Source organism: Leucoraja erinacea, chromosome 1 (assembly GCF_028641065.1).
Source record: "Leucoraja erinacea ecotype New England chromosome 1, Leri_hhj_1, whole genome shotgun sequence".
Taxonomy (NCBI): Eukaryota; Metazoa; Chordata; class Chondrichthyes; order Rajiformes; family Rajidae; genus Leucoraja; species Leucoraja erinaceus.
The window spans coordinates 17,366,314-17,387,584 of NC_073377.1; positions in this window are offsets into that span (position 1 = coordinate 17,366,314).

Genomic DNA, 21,271 nt, shown 5'->3' on the forward strand with positions numbered 1-21,271 from the left:
GAAGTGAGTGTTAATATAAAGTGTACAGTAAGGTGGAGCTAGTGTTAGTACATTACTCTGATTAGTGCACATGCACTAACCAATCTACAGACCACCCTAGCCATTCAGTACTCCCTGGATCCTGAACTGAAGTTCTAGTCTGGATGGTGTGCTCTGAAATAGCATGTGAACCCATGCTGTCTTTCACAAAGACAAGAGTGCTGTTATTGAGCAAAGATGAGTATTTGAGCGGAAATAAAGTTGTAGACTAAGCAAATGAAGCAAAGGATGTAAAGCAGACTGTACAAGTGAATCAATGCAATTTTGGAGTAAGAATAGGGAGAGGTTTTGTGAGAATGCCAGTGAATTATTTCGTGTTCTTCATCTCAATTTTGGAAAAATACTGTAATCAAACCTAAATTATTGTAAACTTTCTGACTTCTATGATTACGTGTTGTTAAGTATAGATACTGTATGCGTTTTATTCTGTCATTGCATTTGTAATTGCATTGCTTGTTTTCATGGGTATAGCACATAATTAGCCAGCAGCAATCCTTTATTGCTAATACATTTGGCCTGCCTCGTTCTCCCTTGCAATCTGGAATTAATTAAGTTTGCAAATCTACGGAGCTGGCCCTTTGGAACAAGTGGCTTTTCTAATGTACTCCTTTGACAATTGCAGGCGGCGATGGTGGGGAAATAGACTGAAGGGATGTACAAGAAACACACGCATGATCAGAAAATGTTGCATTGTAATATTCCAAAGACTTTATGTAGCTGGGGATTTCCTTGGAATTGTTCCTGTTTGCCTCTGCAGGTTTTCCAGAAACCCTGGCCAGTGACCATTTCTGGGATGCATCTGCACAGATATTTTTACTCACAATTAAGTGACTATTTTTGATGTGTGAACTTTCATAATGAGCGTTGAGAGATTTCAGGGAGAATTACAGCAGCGGCTCGTCTGATCATAACCAGTGGGCCCCATTCACATTTACACACAAGGACACTACACAGACGTCTGTGTACACACGCGTACACATGCGTACATGCGCACAAACATGTACATGTGCACGCACATACCACATGCACACACACACACACACAAGAAATATGAATTGTTTGTTTTACGTTTCCTGGCACAGCCAGGTCAATTATTGAGGTCATTGCAGGTGATCTATTTTATGCAAGTGTGGGAAAAGGAACTGCAGATGCTGGATAAAAGTGCTGGAATAACTCAGCGGGTCAGGATGCTGCTCCAGCACATTGTGTCTATCTTCCATTTTATACGTCCTGGATTGACGTTCAAATGCAAAAAAATATATACATGTTTAACGTCGCCTATTCCTTCTCTCCATAGATGCTGCCTCACCCGCTGAGTTTCTCCAGCATTTTTGTCTACCATACCTGTTTCATTTGTCACTTTTCTCTTTGTTGCCCAATATAAAATCCCCAAGATAATGGATGGTATAGGAACCAGGAAGTGTACCATGTGGGCTACCGGCATGGTGTTACTGAATGGTACCAGAGCAACTTTGTCGGTGCCCTTTATGTGGCGACTCTTTGCATACCTTGGATTTACAAAACAAAAGCTTTCACTTGTTACATGTGATGATAAAGTATTAATTAATAAATTAATTCATTCATTCATTCAGTCATAGTTCATACCGGTCCCAACAACCTAGTTAGTCAGCCAGAATTTAGGGCAGAAGGAACAAGGTTTACACTGTCCAGGTTACTGACAGTGCCATGTTCCAGTGAGTACAAATAGGGCAATAGACCAGATGAATGCATGGCTGGAGAATTGGTGCAGGAGGGCTTAGGGTGTCTGAGAAATTGGGGCCATTTTTGGGGGAGATTAGACCTCAATAAGGACAATTTTGATAGGACAGGTTTGGAGGGATATGGACCAAGCGCAGGCAAGTGGGACTAGTGTAGATGGGACATTGTTGGCCGGTGTGGGCGAGTTGGGTCGAAGGGCCTGTTTGCACACTGTATCACTCTATGATTCTATGACTCCATGACTCTAATGCATCTGCAGTACCTCGTTTCTGCATCCTGATTTTATCCTGACTTCCACCCCTCCCCAAAACTGGTGGGTCGCTGGAAAATGTATTATACCACCATGGAACAAATAAAAAGATGCATAAGAAATGTGCTGGTATATTAGTAGCAGTCTGATACAACAAAGTCCTGTGGATATTGGATTGTCAGTTTTTCGTTTTAGTTTTACGGATACAGCATGGAAACAGGCAATTTGGCCACCAAATCCATGCTGACCAGAAATGGGGGGGGGTTAGGTGGTGAGAAACTTTGAGAATGTTCAGGCTGGAAGGGGATTTATGGTCACTGTGTTGAATACTCTGGAAACAGTGGTGCAGCGGTAGAGTTGCTGCCTTACAGCGCTGGAGACCCGGGTTCCATCCCGAATACGGGTGCTGTCTGTAGAGAGTTTGTACGTTCTCTCTGTGACTGCGTGGGTTTTCTCTGAGATCTTCGGCTTCCTCCCACACTCCAAAGACATACACGTTTGTAGGTTAATTGGCTTGGTATAAATATAAATTGTCCCTAGTGTGTGCAGGATAGTGCCAATGGTCGGCGCGTACTCGGTGGGCCGAAGGACCTGTTTCCGCGCTATATATCTCTAAACTAAACTTAACCATGAGTTATACCCAAACCTGGCCTCATCATCTACATATGGAATATTACCACATTTTCACAACTTTATTAGCTTGAGGATTAATTGTTCAAAGGCTGCTCTGGCTGCCAATGGATAGCCTGCAATGACAATCAAACTTAAGTGATTACGCTAAATTTTCTGTAAACCATTCACACCAAACCTTCTCAATCTACATTTTATTTGGCAAAACTAATCCGTTTGGGGGGAGTTTCTGTTCCTTCTGCTCTGTAGATAAATATTTGCTGAGTATGTTGATAATAGGTGTTGTACAGTAAACTGCTGTTACTCAATCAGATCATAAAATACCACACATAAAAACAACCGAGCTAAGTGGAGCACAATAGGAGAGAAAGGAAGAGATAGCGAGCAGAATATGAGATTGCAGCATTAGAGAACAAAAGTTCCACAGACTAGTATTCAATGGCCACCATGTGTTTAAGATAGATAGATATGCCATTTATTGTCACTATACATGTACAATGAGATTAAAAGCAGCTCGTACTCAGTGCATACATATCATTTAGTACAAAAAACAAGAAACAGAAAACATAAACAAAAGGGAGGGGGGGGGGGATAGGTGCACAATTCTGCGCGCTATATACATATCTATAAAGGCAAAATGGTGAAGGATGAATAGGTAGTATTCTTAGGCAGATGTTTAAAGATTATATTAAATATTAAAAATGTTTTTTAAAAATGTTAAAAATTACAATTACAATACACATTACTGTTCCAGATTTCAGTACGTGGATATAATAGATGGAAGTCCGGGTGTTGGGCTGTGAAGTCAGTGCATGTGTGAATTAAGAGTAGTTATGACTTTCGGAAAACAACTATTCCTGAGTCTATTTGTCCTAGATTTGATGCACCTATAGCGCCTTCCAGAGGGCAGCAGGTCGAACAGTCCAAACGCAGGATGGGAGCTGTCCTTGATGATATTCTTTGCCCTAAGAAGGAACTGCAGATGCTGGAAAATCGAAGGTAGACAAAAGTGCTGGAGAAACTCAGTGGTGCAGCAGCATCTATGGAGCGAAGGAAATAGGCAACATTTCGGGCCGAAACGTTGCCTATTTCCTTCGCTCCATAGATGCTGCTGCACCCGCTGAGTTTCTTCAGCACTTTTGTCTACCTTCAATGTCCACCATGTGGTAAATGGGATCAAACAGTACTCTAGGTAATGGAAACACCATTCAGAAGCCTGATAACAGCGAAGAAGCTACCTGGTGGTGCATGCATTCAAGCTTCTGTATCTTTTGCACGATGGGAGCAGGGAGAAGAAGGAATGACCAGGGTAGGTAGCAATTTGATTATGTTGTCTGCTCTCCCAAGGCAACATAAAGTGTAGATGGAGTCAGTGGTGGGGAGCCTAGTCCGTGTGATGGACTGAGCTACCTCCACAATTCTCTGCAATTTTCTTGTGGTCTTGGGCAGAGCTCTTCCCAAAGTAAACTCTGATGGAACAGTATGCTTTCGAAGGTGCACCTGAAGAAGTTTGTAAGAGTCATTGGAGACATGCTGCATTTCCTCATTCTCGTGAGGGAGTAGAGGCGTTGTTGCGACTGACTTCTTGGTTACTGCTTCAATGTGGTTGGTCCACGACAGATTGTTGATAATATTTACACCCAAGAACATGAAGTTCTCGACCACTTCTGCTTGGGGATCATTGATGCTGATGGGTGCACATACACCATCATGCTTCCCGATGTCGATAACTAGCTCCTTTGCCTTGCTGACATTATTGGCCTAACACAATGTTACCAAGTTCTCTATCTTAGTTCTCTATCTCCTTCCTGTTCTCTGTCTTGTCATTGTTTGCTATAGTTCTTTTGTTGCGTGTGTTAGTTCTGGCCCAGCAAAGTTGTGTCATCTGCAAAGTTGTAGATGGAGTTAGAGTTGAATTTGGCTGCAGAGCTGCGTGAGTGTATAGGTAGTAGAGGAGGGGACTATCGGGTCACCAGTGTTTGTGGCGAAGGTGTAGTCATCTATGCTCACTGATTGTCAGAAGGTCCTTTAGGAAAGCGCTGTGGATTAACCTCAACATGCAAGTCCAGTGCATTTTGTGCATGGCATACACTGCACCCATGGTAGAACCGTGGTGGAGAAAGTGAATGTTTGCCATAGCATTTCTTCCCTCCTTCTCCCCTTCACCTCCCCTTCCTTCCTCCCACCTTCCCTGTGTCCATCCTGGACTCGCACCCGTATATCTCCCTTCTACCTAGATTCACTCCTCTGGCTTCACAATTCACTCCTCTTCCATCTTTATCTCGCACCGTATATCTTTTCATCTCCAGCCTTTGTCCAACCATCTGACTAACAAACCCCTCATGTCCCCTCAATCCACCTATCACCGGGCTTTTTCCTGCCACTCCTCTCTTCCAGCTTTCCTTCCCCCCCACCCCTGCCCCGACACAACAATGAGCCTGAAGAAGGGCCCTGACACAAAACGTCACCTGTCCGCGTTCTCCAGAGAATCTGCCTGGCCCGCTGAGTTACTCCAGCACTTTGTGTCGTGTTCTTTACTAACCAAGCAGACTGCTCTCCCATGGACGATGTGTAGCTTCTGGCGTAGTTAAAGCTGGGCTTGTGGCGGCACATGAGAGCGTTCCATCGCCTGCCGGACTCGCACCGTGTGGATGGTGGAAAGGCTTTCAGATGTCGTACAGGTGTGAGTGCAAGTGGAAAACATTTCTGGCCTCATAGTGATCTCAGCAGTCAAAATTCCAGAGGTGACGTGTGCAGAAATGGGGACAGCCCAGGGAATGTATTTTAAACTATCTGCTGGTGTGGAGGATAAACTCTGACACAAACTTAGTTGGATTGGATAATTTCCATGTTGTAACCTCTGTGTCTTTCTATTCATAAGAATGTAATGCTGCTGATACACAATTTGCCTGGATACTTCTTTGCTTGGGAGTGGAAAAAACGAGCTAATGCTCCAGCTTGTGATCAATATTAAGTGCGGACAGGTTTGAATTGGCTATAATGCCTTCTGCCACACACGACTGAACAGCCTGCCAACACTCGCTGTCTAAACTCACACGTAATAAATGACCATTTGACTGAGGTGAGGTACCAGAGAGCTGTCAACACGAGTGAATTTCTAGCCCAGCATGAGTCAGTGCCTGCAGGAGAGGAGACTAAATTAGAAGAAAAATGTTCTATTGGGTTATTTGCATTTAGTGTTATCGTGACTCAGAACATAGGAACAGTACAACACAGGAACAGGCCCACTGGCCCACAATGTCTTTAGCGAACATGGTGCCAAATCCAACCCTTATCTACCTGCACAACCTTGCAATAAACGTAATTCCCTTATCATGCATCTATACAGTGTAAATGGCTCGATTGTAATCATGTATTGTCTTTCCGCTGACTGGTTAACACGTATTAAAAGCTCTTCACTGCACCTCAGTACACGTGACAATAAACTCAACTGAATTAAACTAAATAATCCGTACCCCTCCACACCCGTAAGAATCTTAAACGCCACCATTGTACCTGCATCCCCCACCACCCCTCCAGTGAGTTCCAGGCACTCACCACCCTCTGTGAAAAAAATTAGTTGCCCTGCACATCTCTCTTAAACTTTGCCAATCTCACCTTAAATTTGTGCCCTCCAGTATTTTACTATTCTGAGAAAAAGTTTACGACTGTTTACCCTCTCTACGTCACATAATTTTATATACTTCTATAAGGTCTCCCCTCAACCTCCAGTGTTTCTGAGAAAACAATCCAAGTCTGTCCAACCTCTACTTAACGCTAATGCCCCCTTAATCCAAGCATCATTCTGGTAAACCTCTGCACCCTTTCCAAAGCCTCCACATCCTTCCTGTAATGAGGTAACCAGAACTGCAATGAGGCAATGATCCAAATCTGGCCGAACCAATGTCCTATAAAGCCGCATTATCACTTCCTGACTCTTATACTCATTGCCCCAACCAATAAAGGCTAGCGTGCCATATATATTCTTTACCATCCTAGGATCCTTCCAAACTAAATATTTAAGAAAGTTATCAGACACATTTCATAGTGTGATTTAAAAAAAAACCTCAATGCACTTTATCCTCTATTGGACGATGAAAAAAACTGAATGAAAGAAAATTCTGAAACAAAGCCAAAATATTGTAGCCTGGTAGAATGCACTTCAAGATGTTTGACTAAAATGTTTTCAGGACATTTAAGCAATTTATTTTCTATAAATAAACTCCTGTGTGTATTGTAAATGCTTGAACATGTTTTTTATGTACACACAGCAAAATCAGTAAGGCCCAAGTTCCAAACCTTTACAGACCCAGCCAGGACTGTCATAGCAATACTGTCCTCACTGGTTTACATTTAGGAAGAGGAAATACACTGAGATTACTATACCAATAGTGTAATCCAGTGATTTGCTACAAAGAGCGTTCTTGACCCTTCGACCCAACTTACCCGTGCTGGCCAAGATGTCCATCTACGCCAGCCCCATTTGTCTGCGTTAGGGCCATGTCCCTCAAAATCATTCCTATCCATCTACCTGTCCAAATGTCTATTACATGTTGTTATAATACCTGCCTCAACTATCTCCTCTGGCAGCTCCTCTGTGAAAACCTTGCCCCTCAGGTTCTTATTAAATCTTTCCCCACTCACCTTAAACCTATGTCCTCTGTTTCTTGATTCCCCTGCTCTGGGTGAAAGATTCTGTGCATTCACCCTATCTATTACACCTCTATAAGATCACATTGAATGGCTTGGCCCTGGGGAGTGGAGTAGAGGAATCTAGCAGTTCAGGTACATAGTTCCTTGAAACTGGCATCACAAGCAGATACAAAGAAACATTGAAAATAGGTGCAGGAGTAGGACATTCGGCCCTTTGAGCCAGCGCCGCCATTCAATATTATCATGGTTGATCCAAAATCAGTACCCTGTTCCTGCTTTCTCCCCATATCCCTTGATTTTGCTAGCACTAAGAGCTATATCTAACTCTCTCTTGAAAACATCCAGTGAATTGGCCTCCACTGTGGCAGAGAATTCCACATGGTGTAATTTGGATGGCTTTGGTACATTGGCCTTCATCGGTCAGGTTTATGGCCTATATAAGTTGGGATGTTTTGTTACAGTTGTACAAGACGTTAGTGAGGTTGCATTTGGAGTATTATGTTCAGTCTTGTTCAGCATTTGAAATCTCCCGTTGCTGCTCTGTCGCTGAAATATACCAGGTGAAGACAGGGTCAGCCTAACAGGAATACACCAGGAAAGTAGCTATTGACATTCACAGGCTGGGGTCATGGGAAAAGGAGCCACTTGGGAGATGGTGAAAATGTAACTTTGAGGAGTGGCAGGGGAAGTGCTGAGAAGAAGCAAGACCGTCTCGTTTGTGCTATTTGATACATGGCTATTCCCATTTCCCAAACATGTAACAAAATAGAAACACAGCCCCTTAATTAATTATCTGATTCAAACAAGGCTACGTTCTAAAAGAAATGCAAAATCAAAGCCATATTTAATCCAAAGAAAAGTCGAACAAAGTATAGTCTTTATTTGAAAATGTGCCAAGATAGTAAATGACCAGAAACATACCCCACACATAAAACCTAACTAATAGCTCCATTAAAAATGAGTGGGATAATTAACCAATATGCATTATGTGTCTCTTATTCAAAGAACACATTGGTTATTGTGAATTTGTAATGTTTACAAAACGCCTTCATGACAAGGAGTTGAGTATATGAGCAAAGAGGTCCTTCTACAGTTGTACAGGGCCCTGGTGCAGTTTTGGTCTCCAAATTTGAGGAAGGACATTCTTGCTATTGGGGAAGTGCAGAGCGGGTTCACGAGGTTAATTCCCGGGATCGCGGGACTGTCATATGTTGAAAGGCTGGGCTTGTATACACTAGAATTTAGAAGGATGAGAGGATATCTTATTAAAACATATGATTATTAAGGGATTGGACATGTTAGAGGCAGGAAACATGTTCCCGATGTTGGGGAAGTCCAGAACCAGGGGCCACAGTTTAAGAATAATGGGTAGGCCATTTAGAACGGAGATGAGGAAAAACATTTTCACCCAGAGAGTTGTGAGTCTGTGGAATTCTCTGCCTCAGAGGGTGGTGGAGGCCGATTCTCTGGATACTTTCAAGAGGGAGTTAGATAGAGCTCTTAAAGATAGCGGAGTCAAGGGATATGGAGAGAAGGCAGGAATGGGGTACTGATTGTGGATGATCAGCCATGATCACATTGAATGGTGGTGCTGGCTCGAAGGGCTGAATGGCCTACTCCTGCACCTACTGTCTATTGTCATCCAGTTTAGTATAATACACAACTCTCTTCAAACTGTAGTTTGACTGTATCGTGAAATCGAAACTCACTATATCTTTTGATACACGTGACAATAAAATACCTTTGAACCTTTGAACCATAGTTGAAAATAACAGCTCTGATCAGCATGGTTGATGTTATTTATTTTCCTGTGGTCCTGCATCTTTTTCACTATGTCTCCAATTAAACTAAATTGGTGATATTTGTTGTCTTTTGAATGGTACATTTATTTAAGTGATTGTATTTATGGGGTGGTCTATGATTTGATTTAATGCATGCCTTTGTACACACTGCTGTTTATGAATAATTCCCAGAAATTGTTTAATCTTGTGCCCAGCTGTTGTCATCTTCTGTAAATGTAATGAGGCCTTAACCAGGACACTGGGCAAACCTTAAGGCCTGCTCCATGTAGGAAATCAGTAAAAGAACCTGGCATTAATATTGTTATGTGTATGGTTTTCTAGTCCCTGACCACATTATTTGTTGTTGATTGTTGCGTTATTTGGATTGACCTTTTTTGACATAAAATGGCAAGTGAATGCCAAGTCAAGAGTGTTTTATTGACATATGTCCCAGATAGAACAATGAAACTTACTTGCAGCAGCACAACAGAATAACGTATGTAAACATAGTACTCTGTAAACAATATATTAAACGAGAAAAAAATAGCTCAGTGTGTGTATAGACATATACCCACATATACATAATGTAATTATGTATATGTGGGTATATGTCTATATGTCTATAATGTGATTATGTATATGTGGCCAGATCCTTGATCTACCAGTTTACTGTTCATTGTCATTCATACCACCCAGCATGAAAATGTACAAATGATCTGCTATCCAACTTGCTTCACTGATCTAGACAGTTTTTTTTCCTTCCATTCCTCGAAGTGGTGACTCATGGTAGTTCCATATGTTATGTCACGCACCAAACACTGAGCACATTTTCCCACAGGAAGAAATGGCTACTTAACCTGAACCTTGAGCCAAGGCAAGTGAACCGTTCAAGGTACAACAGAGACACATGCGCTGGAGCTGCTCATTGCAGTGCAGGAAGTAGATTGCATAATGTAAAGGCTCAAATTCAAGCTTGAATGTTGCTCAATTGTCTTTCACTGTGGATGTTAACACATTGATGAGCTTTGATCATTGGGCATTGACCAAAGATGTTGAACATATATCATAGAAATATAAGGCACAGGAACAAACCCTTTGGCCTACAAAGTCTGTGCTGAACATGATGCCAAGATAAATTAATCTCATCTGTCTGCACATGATGCATATCCTTCCATTCCCTGCGTATCCATGTAATCCATAGAATCCATGGGCGGCACGGTGGTGCAGTGGTAGAGTTGTTGCCTTACAGCGCTTACAGCGCCAGAGACCCGGGTTCAATCCCGACCATGGGGGCTTGTCTGTACAGAGTTGTACATTCTCCCCGTGACCACGTGGGTTTTTCCCGCGATCTTCAGTTTCCTCCCACACTCCAAAGACGTACAGGTTTGTATGTTAATTGGCTTGGTTTGAATGTAAAATTGTTCCTAGTGAGTGTAAGATAGCATTAATGTGCAGGGATCACTCGTCGATGCGGACTCGGTGGGCCAAAAGTCCTGTTTCCGCGCTGTATCTCTAAACTAAACTAAACCAAACTAAAATAAACTATAAAGACATCTCCTAACATCTCAAAGTTTGTGGATGACACGAAGCTGAGTGGCAGTGTGAGCTGTGATGAGGATGCTATGAGACTGCAGTGCAACTTGAATAGGTTGGGTGAGTGGGCAGATGCATGGCAGATGTATAATGTGGATAAATGTGAGGTTATTTGGTGGCAGATTATTATCTGAATGGTGTCAGATTATGAAAAGGGCATGTGAAAACCAAGACCTAGGTGTCCTTGTACATCAGTCACCGAAAGTAAACATGCAGGTACAGCAGGCAGTGAAGAAAGTTAATGGAATGTTGGCCTTCATAGCGAGAGGATTTGAGTATAGAAGCAAGGAGGTCCTACTGCAGTTGTACAGCGCCCTGGTGAGACTGCACCTGGAATATTGTGTGCAATTGTGGTCTCCTACTTTGAGGAAGGGCATTCGTGCTATTAAAGGAGTGCAGTGTAGGTTCTCCAGGTTAATTCCAGGGGGTGGTGGGTCTGACATGTGATGAAAGAATGGGTTGACTGGGCTTATATTCACTGGTTTAGAAAGATGAGAGGAATCTTTTGGAAACAAACACAATTCTTAAAGGCTAGATGCAGAAAATATGGTCCCCATGTTGAGGGAGTCCAGAACCAGGGGTCACAGTTTAAGAATAAGGGGTATGCCATTTAGGACTGGGATGAGGAAAAACATTTTCAGCCAGAGAGTTGTGAATCTGTGGAATTCTCGGCCACAGAGGTCAGTGGAGGCTAATTCACTGGATGTTTTCAAGAGAGAGTTAGATTTAGCTCTTAGGGCTAACAAAATCAGGGATATGGGGAGAAAGCAGGAACAGGGTACTGATTCTGGATGTTCAGCCATGATCATATTAAATGGCGGTGCTGGCTCGAAGGGTGGAAAAAGGCCTACTCCAGCACTTATTTTCTGTTTCTATGTTTCTATAAAAAAGCCTCAAATGCCACTATCATATATGTCTGTGGCAGTGACCTGAACCCTCTGTGTAAAAAACAACCTCCAGCACTTTGTAAAGCTTTGTTGTATAGTACAGGGAATGAAGTTTTGGGCCTTCCTATTTGTCAGAATCGTATATACTGGAGGGATTATGGACCATCTGTGCTGACTTTAGGGATGCCCCCCTAATTAGGTGCTTATCTGTTGTTCTTCATGTGCAACGTTATGGGTCATACAGAGTGGAAACAGGTCCGTTCAGCCGTTCCAACTTGCCCAAACTGACCAACATACTGACCTACACTGGACCCACCTGCTTGCGTTTTGCCCATAACCCTCTATAAACTGATCCTATCCATGTACCTGTCTAAATGTTTCTTAAGTGTTGAGATATCTACTTCAACTACCTCCTCTGGCAGCTCATTCCATACACCCACCACCCTCTGTATGGAAAATGTTACCCCATTAGGTTTCAATTAAATCTTTCCCGCCTCACCTTAATCCTACTGTACGTTCACTGCTGGGTAAGAGGTTCAGTGCATTTATCTGATCTGTTCCTCTCATCAATTTGTACACCTCCATAAGATCACCCCTCATCCTGCAAGGAATAAAGTCTGAGCCTGCTCAATCTTTCCCTGTTGCTCAGAACCTCAAGTCTTGACAACATTCTTGTAAATCTTCTCTGCACCCTTTCCAGCTTGACAATATCTTTCCCATAACATGGTCTTCTTCTTGCGAATGAAACATAAACCAATGGAATGTGGAGATGGGGGCTCCGCCAGAGCCCAGCCTGTGAATGTGGAGCAGAACAACAGTCTGCCAACCATGTTATCTCTGGGTGCCCGCTCTACCACCCATCAAATGGAGCTCAGGGCCTGGCAGACATTGACACAGAGACAGCAACCTGGTTGCTCAACACTCAGCTTGAGATTTAACTATTCCTTTGGTTTATGTTTCACTCGCAAGAAGTATAACATGGTGTCCAAAACTGAACACAATACTCCAAACATGGCCTCTCCATTGTCTTATACAACTGCAGCATCACCTCCCGACTTCTGTATTCAATACTCTGGCGGATGAAGGCAGGGTACCCGGGTAGAGGAATCAAGAACCAGATGATGATGTCTCTTCTTTTAAGTTCAACCTATGATCTTTTAACATACACAAAATAAAAGCCATGAACACATGGTGCTCAGTTGACACTGCTCAGAATATCTTTGGTCATTCCTTGTAGATTTTCACATGAAGCACACTGGTGTTGTGATCTCTGCCTCACTAATCATTGTGCACCTCTGATATGGTCACTCAGTCCAGATTCGATCAGGCCAGATGGTTATGTAGAATGTAGTATACAGTACAGCACAGTACTAGACCCTTGATTCGCCAACCCTGGGTAGAAGCCTGGCCATCCATCCTATCTATTCCCTTCATGATCAGGAACAGGAACAGGGCAAGGTGCCAAGTTAAACTAATCCCTGCTGCCCGTCTTTCTTAGGGCTAACGGAATCAAGGGATATGGGGGAAAAGCAGGAACGGGGTACTGATTTTAGATGATCAGCCGTGATCATATTGAATGGCGGTGCTGGCTCGAAGGTGCTGGCTCCGGCAACTATTTTCTATGTTTCTATGTTTCTATGATCCACACCCTAACAATTCCTGATCCAGTCCCCTCCAATTCATGTGGCTTTGGAAGGGATAGGTGCATATACACACCAGCCTTAGGCTGCTTTTCAGTGATTAGTGCCCCAATGCCATAGCAATTGGGAACACTTCATGCATTATCCATAGGCAAATGTGGAGCTCCCACTTCAGTGCAAGTTTCTGTCTGTAACCCACAGAGCTTTTCAACGTCTTAGCCAATTTAATATTTGTATATGGAGCACGCTATTAGTACTAAGCGCATGACATTGGACCAAATAACTGTGAAAGGGTGTAATCCAATTTCTGAGGACCTCCTTGGTACATTTTATGGCAGTCAGAGGGTCCCTGATGGTTGTTAGTAATTATCACGTCTGTTAAAAGAAGGATGCCATTAAGCTGGAAAGAGTGCAGAGAAAATTTACGAGGATGTTGTCAGGACTAGATGGCCTGAGCTATAGGGAGATATTGGGCAAGATGGGACTTTATTCCTTGGAGTGCAGGAGGAGAAGGGGTAATCTTATTGGCGTATATAAAATCATGAGGGGAATGGATAATTTGGACGGCACAGTGGGGCAGTGGTAGAGTTGCTGCCTTACAGCGCTTGCGGCGCCGGAGACTCGGGTTCGATCCCGACCACGGGTGCTGTCTGTATGGAGTTTGTACGGAGTTTGTACGTTCTCCCCGTGGCCAAGTGGGTTTTCTCCCAAGATCTTCAGTTTCCTCCCACACCCCGAAGATGTACAGGTATGTAGGTAAATTGGTTCAGTAAATATAAAAATTGTCAGTTGTGTGTAGGATAATGTTAATGTGCAGGGATCACTGGTCGGCGCGGACCCAGTGGGCTGAAGGACCTGTTTCCGCGCTGTATCGGGAAGAAGGAAGGAAGTAGTTCGGAGACAGTAGGACTTGTGGGAGAACTGGGAAGGGGAAGGAGATGGAAAGAGAAAGCAAGAGCTATCTAAAATTATAGAAGTCAATGTTCATACCGCTGGGGTGTAAACTACCCAAGCATAATATTAGGTGCTGTTCCACCAATTTGCGCTGGGCCTCACTCTGGCAATGGAGGAGGCCCAGGACAGAAAGGTCAGAGTGTGAATGGGAGGGGGAGTTGAAGTGCTCAGAAACTGGACGATGAGGTTGGTTAAGACGGACTAAGCGGAGGTGTTCAGCAAATCGATCGCCGAGCCTGCGCTTGGTCTCGCCGATGTAGAGAAGTTGACACCTGGAACAGCGTTGACACCTGGACATAGATAGGACAGGAAATGATCAAATGTGGATAAGTGGGGTGTCTTGAGGTATCTTGGTAACATGGACAAGTTGGAGCAAAGGACCTGTTTCCTTGCTGCATGACTCTATGATTCTATCACTCGATGCTGAGACAATGCACCAGAGAGATCAGTGGGACCCAAGTGTCAAGTGCTGGTTTGCACTGAGTGAACTGCCCACATCCTTTGGAGAGCATTTAGGATAGGCAGCTAATGGAGGGATATGGATTATGTGCAGTCAAATAAGATATGGTCCCTGCATCAGGGTCAGCACAGATATTTTGGACCAAATGGCCTATTCCTGTGCTGTTCTGTTCTATGTTCGATCCCGGGGGTGACTAGGTTCAAGAGTCAAGAGTCAAGTGTGTTTTATTGTCATGTGTCCCAGATAGGACAATGAAATTCTTGCTTGCTGCAGCACAACAGAATATGTAAACATAGTACATAATGGGAGAAAAAAAGTTCAGTGTGTATATATACACATGCACACTTATTCAATCTCCAGGACAGTCGCAGGTTTCCAGCTCTGACCCCCAGTGGATGTTATGTCTGCCAGCCTGGGATGAGGGGGCCTCAGCTTAGTTTAGTTTAGTTTATAGATACAGCTCGGAAACAGGCCCTTCGGCCCACCGACTCCGCGCCGACCAGCAATCCCCGCACATTAACACTATCCTACACACACTCGGGACAATTTACACATATACCCAATTTACACATACACCAAGCCAATTAACCTACAAACCTGTATATCTTTGGAGTGTGGGAGGAAACCGAAGATCTCAGGGGAAGAAAGCACAAACTACGTACAGACAGCACCCGTGGTCGGGATCGAACCAGGGTCTCCGACGCTGCAAACGCTGTAAGGCAGCAACTCTACCGCTGCGCCACCATGGCCCACCACAATGAACTGTGATGCTTTTCTTGTAAGAGCAGACTTTTGAGTGAGACTATTGTCTGTGGCACTGCCGAGGCTTTGATCTCTTGCCAAAAACATGAAACAAACAATGGAAGGACTTGTCAAATCAGATAGGTCTTTTCTGTCACCGTAGGCGAGGTTGGAGGTCTGGCTCCTCCCTGCATTTTACACATGACTTGTTTAGGTTACTCACAGAGTGAGGCCAGGATTCCTCTCCTGTCTGAGGCCTAAATGCACAAATGCCTGAAATTTCAAGTAATTGAATAGTATCAAACTTAACGCTAATGGCTTGAGTTTGGACAATCATCTTTAGTTTAGTTTAGTTTAGTTTAGTGGGGTGCCACAGGGCTCAGTGCTGGCACCCCAGTTGTTTACAATATATATTAACGATTTAGATGAGGGATGTAATATCTCCAAGTTTGCGGATGACACAAAGCTGGGTGGCAGTTTGAGCTGCGAGGAGGATGCTATGAGGCTGCAGGGTGACTTGGATATGGGTGAGTGAGCAGAAGCATGTCAGATGCAGTGTAATGTGGATAAATGTGAGTTTATCTACTTTGGTGGCAAGAACAGGAAGGCAGATTATTATCTGAATGGTGTCGGATTATGAGAAGGGGAGGTGCAACGAGACCTGGGTGTGCTTGCACATCAGTCACTGAAAGTAAGCATGCAGGTAGAGCCGGTAGTGAAGCAAATGGCATGTTGGTCTTCATTGCGAGAGGATTTGAGTTTAGGAGCAAGGAGGTCCTACTGCAGGTGTACAGGGCCCTGGTGAGACCGCTCCTGGAGTATTGTGCGCAGTTTTGGTCTCCTAATTTGAGGAAGGACATACTTGCTATTGACGGAGTGCAGTGTAGGTTCACCAGGTTAATTTCCGGGATGGTGAGACTGACGTATGATGAAAGAATGGATCGACTAGTCTTGCATTCGCTGGGATTTAGAAGGGTGAGAGGGGATCTTATAGAAACATAACATTCTTGGAGGATTGGACAGGGTAGATGCATGAAAAAATGTTCCTAGGGGTAGTTTAAGAATAAACCGTAGGCCATTTAGGACTGAGCTAAGGAAAAACCTGTTCACCAATATTGTGAATCTGTGGAATTCTCTGCCACAGAAGGCAGTGGAGGCCAATTCACTGGATGTTTTCAAGAGAGAGTTAGATTTAGCTCTTAGGGCTAAGGGAACCAAGGGATTTGGGGGAAAAGACGGAACGGGGTACTGTTTTCGGATGATCAGACATGATTATATTGAATTTTGATGCTGGCTCGAAGGGCCAAATGGCCTACTCCTGCACCTATTTTCTATGTTTCTATGTTTTGTATATTTAGACCCTCCGTGTGGAAACAGGCCCTCAGGGTCTGCGCCGACCAGCGATCCCCGCACATTAACACAATCCTACACCCACTAGAGACGATTTACACATTCACCCAATTTACACATACACCAAGCCAATTAACCTACAAACCTGTACTTCTTTGGAGTGTGGGAGGAAAGCGAAGATCTCAGAGAAATTCACGCAGGTCACGCAGGTCACGGGAAGAACCCATAGTTGGGATCGAACCCGGGTCTCTGGCACTACATTCAATGTAAAGCAGCAACTCTGCCTCTGCGCCACCGTGCCGCCCTACTGGGGAATGCCCTTACTCTTACTGGGGAATGCCCGGTGAGGGGACTGAGATTTTAATGGATGACAGTATTGGGTAGCCCAATGGAAAGGGGGGGGGAAACTTTTTGTAAGGTATACAGAATGCAAACTTATAATGTAAGATACTTATTGCTGCCATGATCTAAGAGATCTCCTGTGGTACTACTCACAGTCAATTAGAATAAAGGCCGCATTATTAAAGGCAGAAATGTTAATCTGTGCAGTATGCAATTATTTGATGAAATACATTTTCTTGTTTGTGGTATTCAATGACAAATTGTATGATAGTTACCCTCAAGCCTAAGTTTTTCCTGTCTGGTACTTAAATCCGCACATCCTCACTGTACAGGTTGCAGGAGATTACCATCATAGCTCCTGGTACAATCATGCAGCTGCCCCTAATCTGCTGGCTGTTAAATAATCCAAACTCTAATTTTAAACAATGCCAATATACCATCGCAGGTCAACGCCAGAACAAGCTTCACTCTCTGAAAATTATTTTCGGGGCAGGCAGAATGAAAAATGAGCATGTTAAGTATATTGTTATCCAAAGGTACTACCGATAGGCAGGGATTTTTTTACAGTATATAGGCTTTAAGAAAACAGATATTGAGAGAATAAGGAGGTTTTTGCCTCCTATCTTTGTTGAAAGACAGTGAAGCAAATTGGGGCTAAAGACTATAAATTGTATCTCAATTTATTGTAAGTCAATCTGGAGTGACTGGGCTTGTATTCACTGGGATTTAGAAGGATGAGAGGGTATCTTATTGAAACATATAAAATTATTTGTATAGGGTCGAGATGGCCTGTTTCCGTGCTGTAATTGTTATATGGTTATTAAGGGATTGGACACGCTGGATGCAGGAAACATGTTCCCGATGTTGGGGGAGTCCAGAACCAGGGGCCACAGTTTAGGAATAAGGGGTAGGCCGTTTAGAATGGAGATGAGGAATATCTTTTTCAAACGGAGAGTTGTGAATTTGTGGAATTCTCTGCCTCAGAAAGCAGTGGAGGCCGATTCACTGGTTGCATTCAAAAGGGAGTTAGATAGAGCTCTTAGGGCTAGCGGAATCAAGGGGTTTGGGGAGAAGGCAAGTACTGGGTACTGATTGTGGATGATCAGCTATGATCACATTGAATGGCAGTGCTGGCTCAAAGGGCTGAATGGCCTACTCCTGCACCTATTGTCTGTGTATCTATGTTACTATTTCTGATGCATTAAGCTATTGTAGTAGCAATTGGCATCAGTAACAAATTGGTTCATGACTTCATCAAATTATATATTATAGAAGTAGAATTAGGCCATTCAGCCCATCAAGTCTACTCCACCATTCAATCATGGCTAATATATCTTTCCCTCTCAATCCCATTCTCTTGCCTTCTCCCCATGACTTCTGATACTATTACTAATCAAGAACCTGTCAACCCCTGCTTTAAAAGCATCCAATGACTTGGCCTCCACTGCCTTCTGTGGCAATGAATTCCACAGATTCACCACCCTCTGACTAAAGAAATTCCTCCCCATCTCCTTTCAAATGGTACATCCTTTTATTCGGAGACTATGGCCTCTGGTCCTAGACTCTCCCATTAGTGGAAACATCCTCTCCACATCTGCTCTATCCAGGCCTTCCTGAAAAGACAGTGAGATCGGTCAAAAACAAGTTTAAATCAGCTTTAGTACATAAAATGTAACATGCTCAGATTCTGCTGAAACTGGACAATGCTGCTGCCAGCATTTGAAGTCTGTAGCAATCAGATCGTAACTCCAGCCTGATCGAGCTAGAGACCAGTAACACACATTCTGAGTGCCACGAGTGAGAGCTCCTGGATTTAGCATCAAAAGTCCTAATGAATAAGATGCATGCCGAGAGGGAAGTCCTATTGCCCAAGGGAATCGGGCAACTCACTAACCTCAACAGGAGGGTGACCTGCATGCTCTTCCATTGGACAGTGGAGCAATGTCCTAAACCATTTCAAGGCCTCACAAGATTTGTTCAGTTAGCTGCTCACCAATTAAAATACCATCACAAATACACATAAAAGGAGAAAAATGTACGTGCTGCTCCTAGTACAGTTTCAGTGTGGAGCTTCAAAGTGCATTTTTATGTTGTTTCAACAGAAAACGTAACGTGGTTTGGATCCAGTGACAGTTATGTTCCCGATGCCAGGAAAACATTGATCGCTCAGTCTCATTTTCCTCTCACTACGATCTCACCCCATGCATTAGGTTAGTTTAGTTCAGTTGAGAGATACAGTGCGGAAACAGGCCATTCGGCCCACGGAGTCCATGCCCCCACCAGCGAACGCGCAACGCTAACACTATCCTACACTCACTAGGGAATTTTTACAAAGCCAAATATCCTGTACACTCACTATCGGAGCACCCAGAGACAAGGTTTACAATGGGCTAAGTTTTGGCAACCGGAAGGTAGCCGGTTCAAAGCAAATAGCCTTCAAGACCTGTACCCACCTTTGCCTGTGTGTAAATGTAATGTAATTATGTGAAGCACTTTGGGGTCAATGCAAGTTGACTAAAAATGTGCTATATAAATAAGATTATTATTATATGGGAACATACAAACTCCATACAGACAGCACCCATAGTTAGGATCGAACCTGGGTCTCTGGTGTTGTAAGTCAGAAACTCTACCACCGTGCTGCCCACAATGCAATTAGCTCTGGGTAAAATTTCAAGTGACACTGTGTTTAAGAAGCAGAATTGTATGATCCAATATCTAGGCTTTGGATACAGTGTATTCAGAAATTATTCATACCCCTTCACTTTTTCCCCATTTTGTTACGTTATAGCCTTATTTTAAAATGGATTAAATTCATTTTTTTAAATCATCAATCTAATACCTCAGAATGAAGAAGCGAAAACAGGTGTTTAGAAATGTTTGAAAAGTAATTAAAAAGAAAAAACTGAAATATCAAATTTACATAAGTATTCAGAGCCTTTGCTATGACACTCAAAATTGTGCTTAGACTCATCCTGTTTCCATCAATTATCCTTGAGATGTTTCTACAACTTGATTGGAGTCCTCCAGTGGTAAGTTAAATTGTGTGGACATGATTTGGAAAGGCCCACACCTGTCTATATAAGGTCTCACAGTTGGCAGTGCATGTCAGAGCAAAAACCAAGCCATGAAGAATTGTCCGTAGACCTCCGAGACAGGATTGTATCGAGACACAGATCTGGGGAAGGGTATAAAACAATTTCTGCAGCATTGCAGATCTCCTGGGTTGGCGGCGCGACCTACGTTGCAGCGGCCTCTGCAGTCCGTCTGTCTTTTTTTAGTTTATTGTCCTGTTAAGTGTATAGTTTGTGGTGGGTTTTTGACTGTGTGGGGGGCGGGGGGGTGGGTGGGGGAAACCTTTAGATCTCTTCCCTGTACGGGGACCCGACCTTTTTCCTCCAACCGGAACGACAGCTCAAGTCACGGAGCCTGCGGAGCTGCGGACCTACCATCGTGGAGCAGGCAGGCTTCGGAGCCTGGAGAGATGCGGTGGCGCGCTGCTGCGACCCGACTGCGGTGGATGGTGACACTGGGAGCTCGCGGGTCCCCGGTGGGAGACTACTTTGCGGGGCACCGGCAACGGCGACTTCTCCCGCTCGAATTGCATGGTTGAGAATGACCTGGAGCGGGGCCTTACATCGCTCGGCGCGGCTTTAAATGGCCGTGGGACTTGCTAACGCCCGCCGGTGGCTCCAACATCAAGATCCGGAGCAGGGCCTTACATCGCCCGGCGCGGCTTTAAGTGGCCGTGGGATTTGCTGGCGCCCGCCAGGGACTTTGACTTTGACTTCGGGAGAGGAATGGAGAGCAGGGGAGAGACAAGACTTTGCCTTCCATCACAGTGAGGAGGAGATTCACTGTTTGTGTAAATGTTTGTGTAAATTGTGTTGGTGTGTTTCTTGGTTCTTTTCTTGTATGACTGCGGAAACCAAATTTTGTTTGAACCTCATGTGAGGTTCAAATGACAAATAAACGGTATTGTATTGTAATGTATTGTATTGTATTGTAAGAGAACAGTGGCCTCCGTCATTCTTAAATGGAAGAATTCAGGACTCTTTATAGAGCTGGCCGCCCGGCCAAACTGAGCATGGGGGAGAAGAGCCTTGGTCAGGGAGGTGACCAAAATCCCAATGTCACTGACAGAGCTCCAGAGCTCTGTGGAGATGGGAGAACCTTCCAGAAGGACAACTATATCTGCAGCATCCACTCCTCAGTAAAAGGCACATGACAGC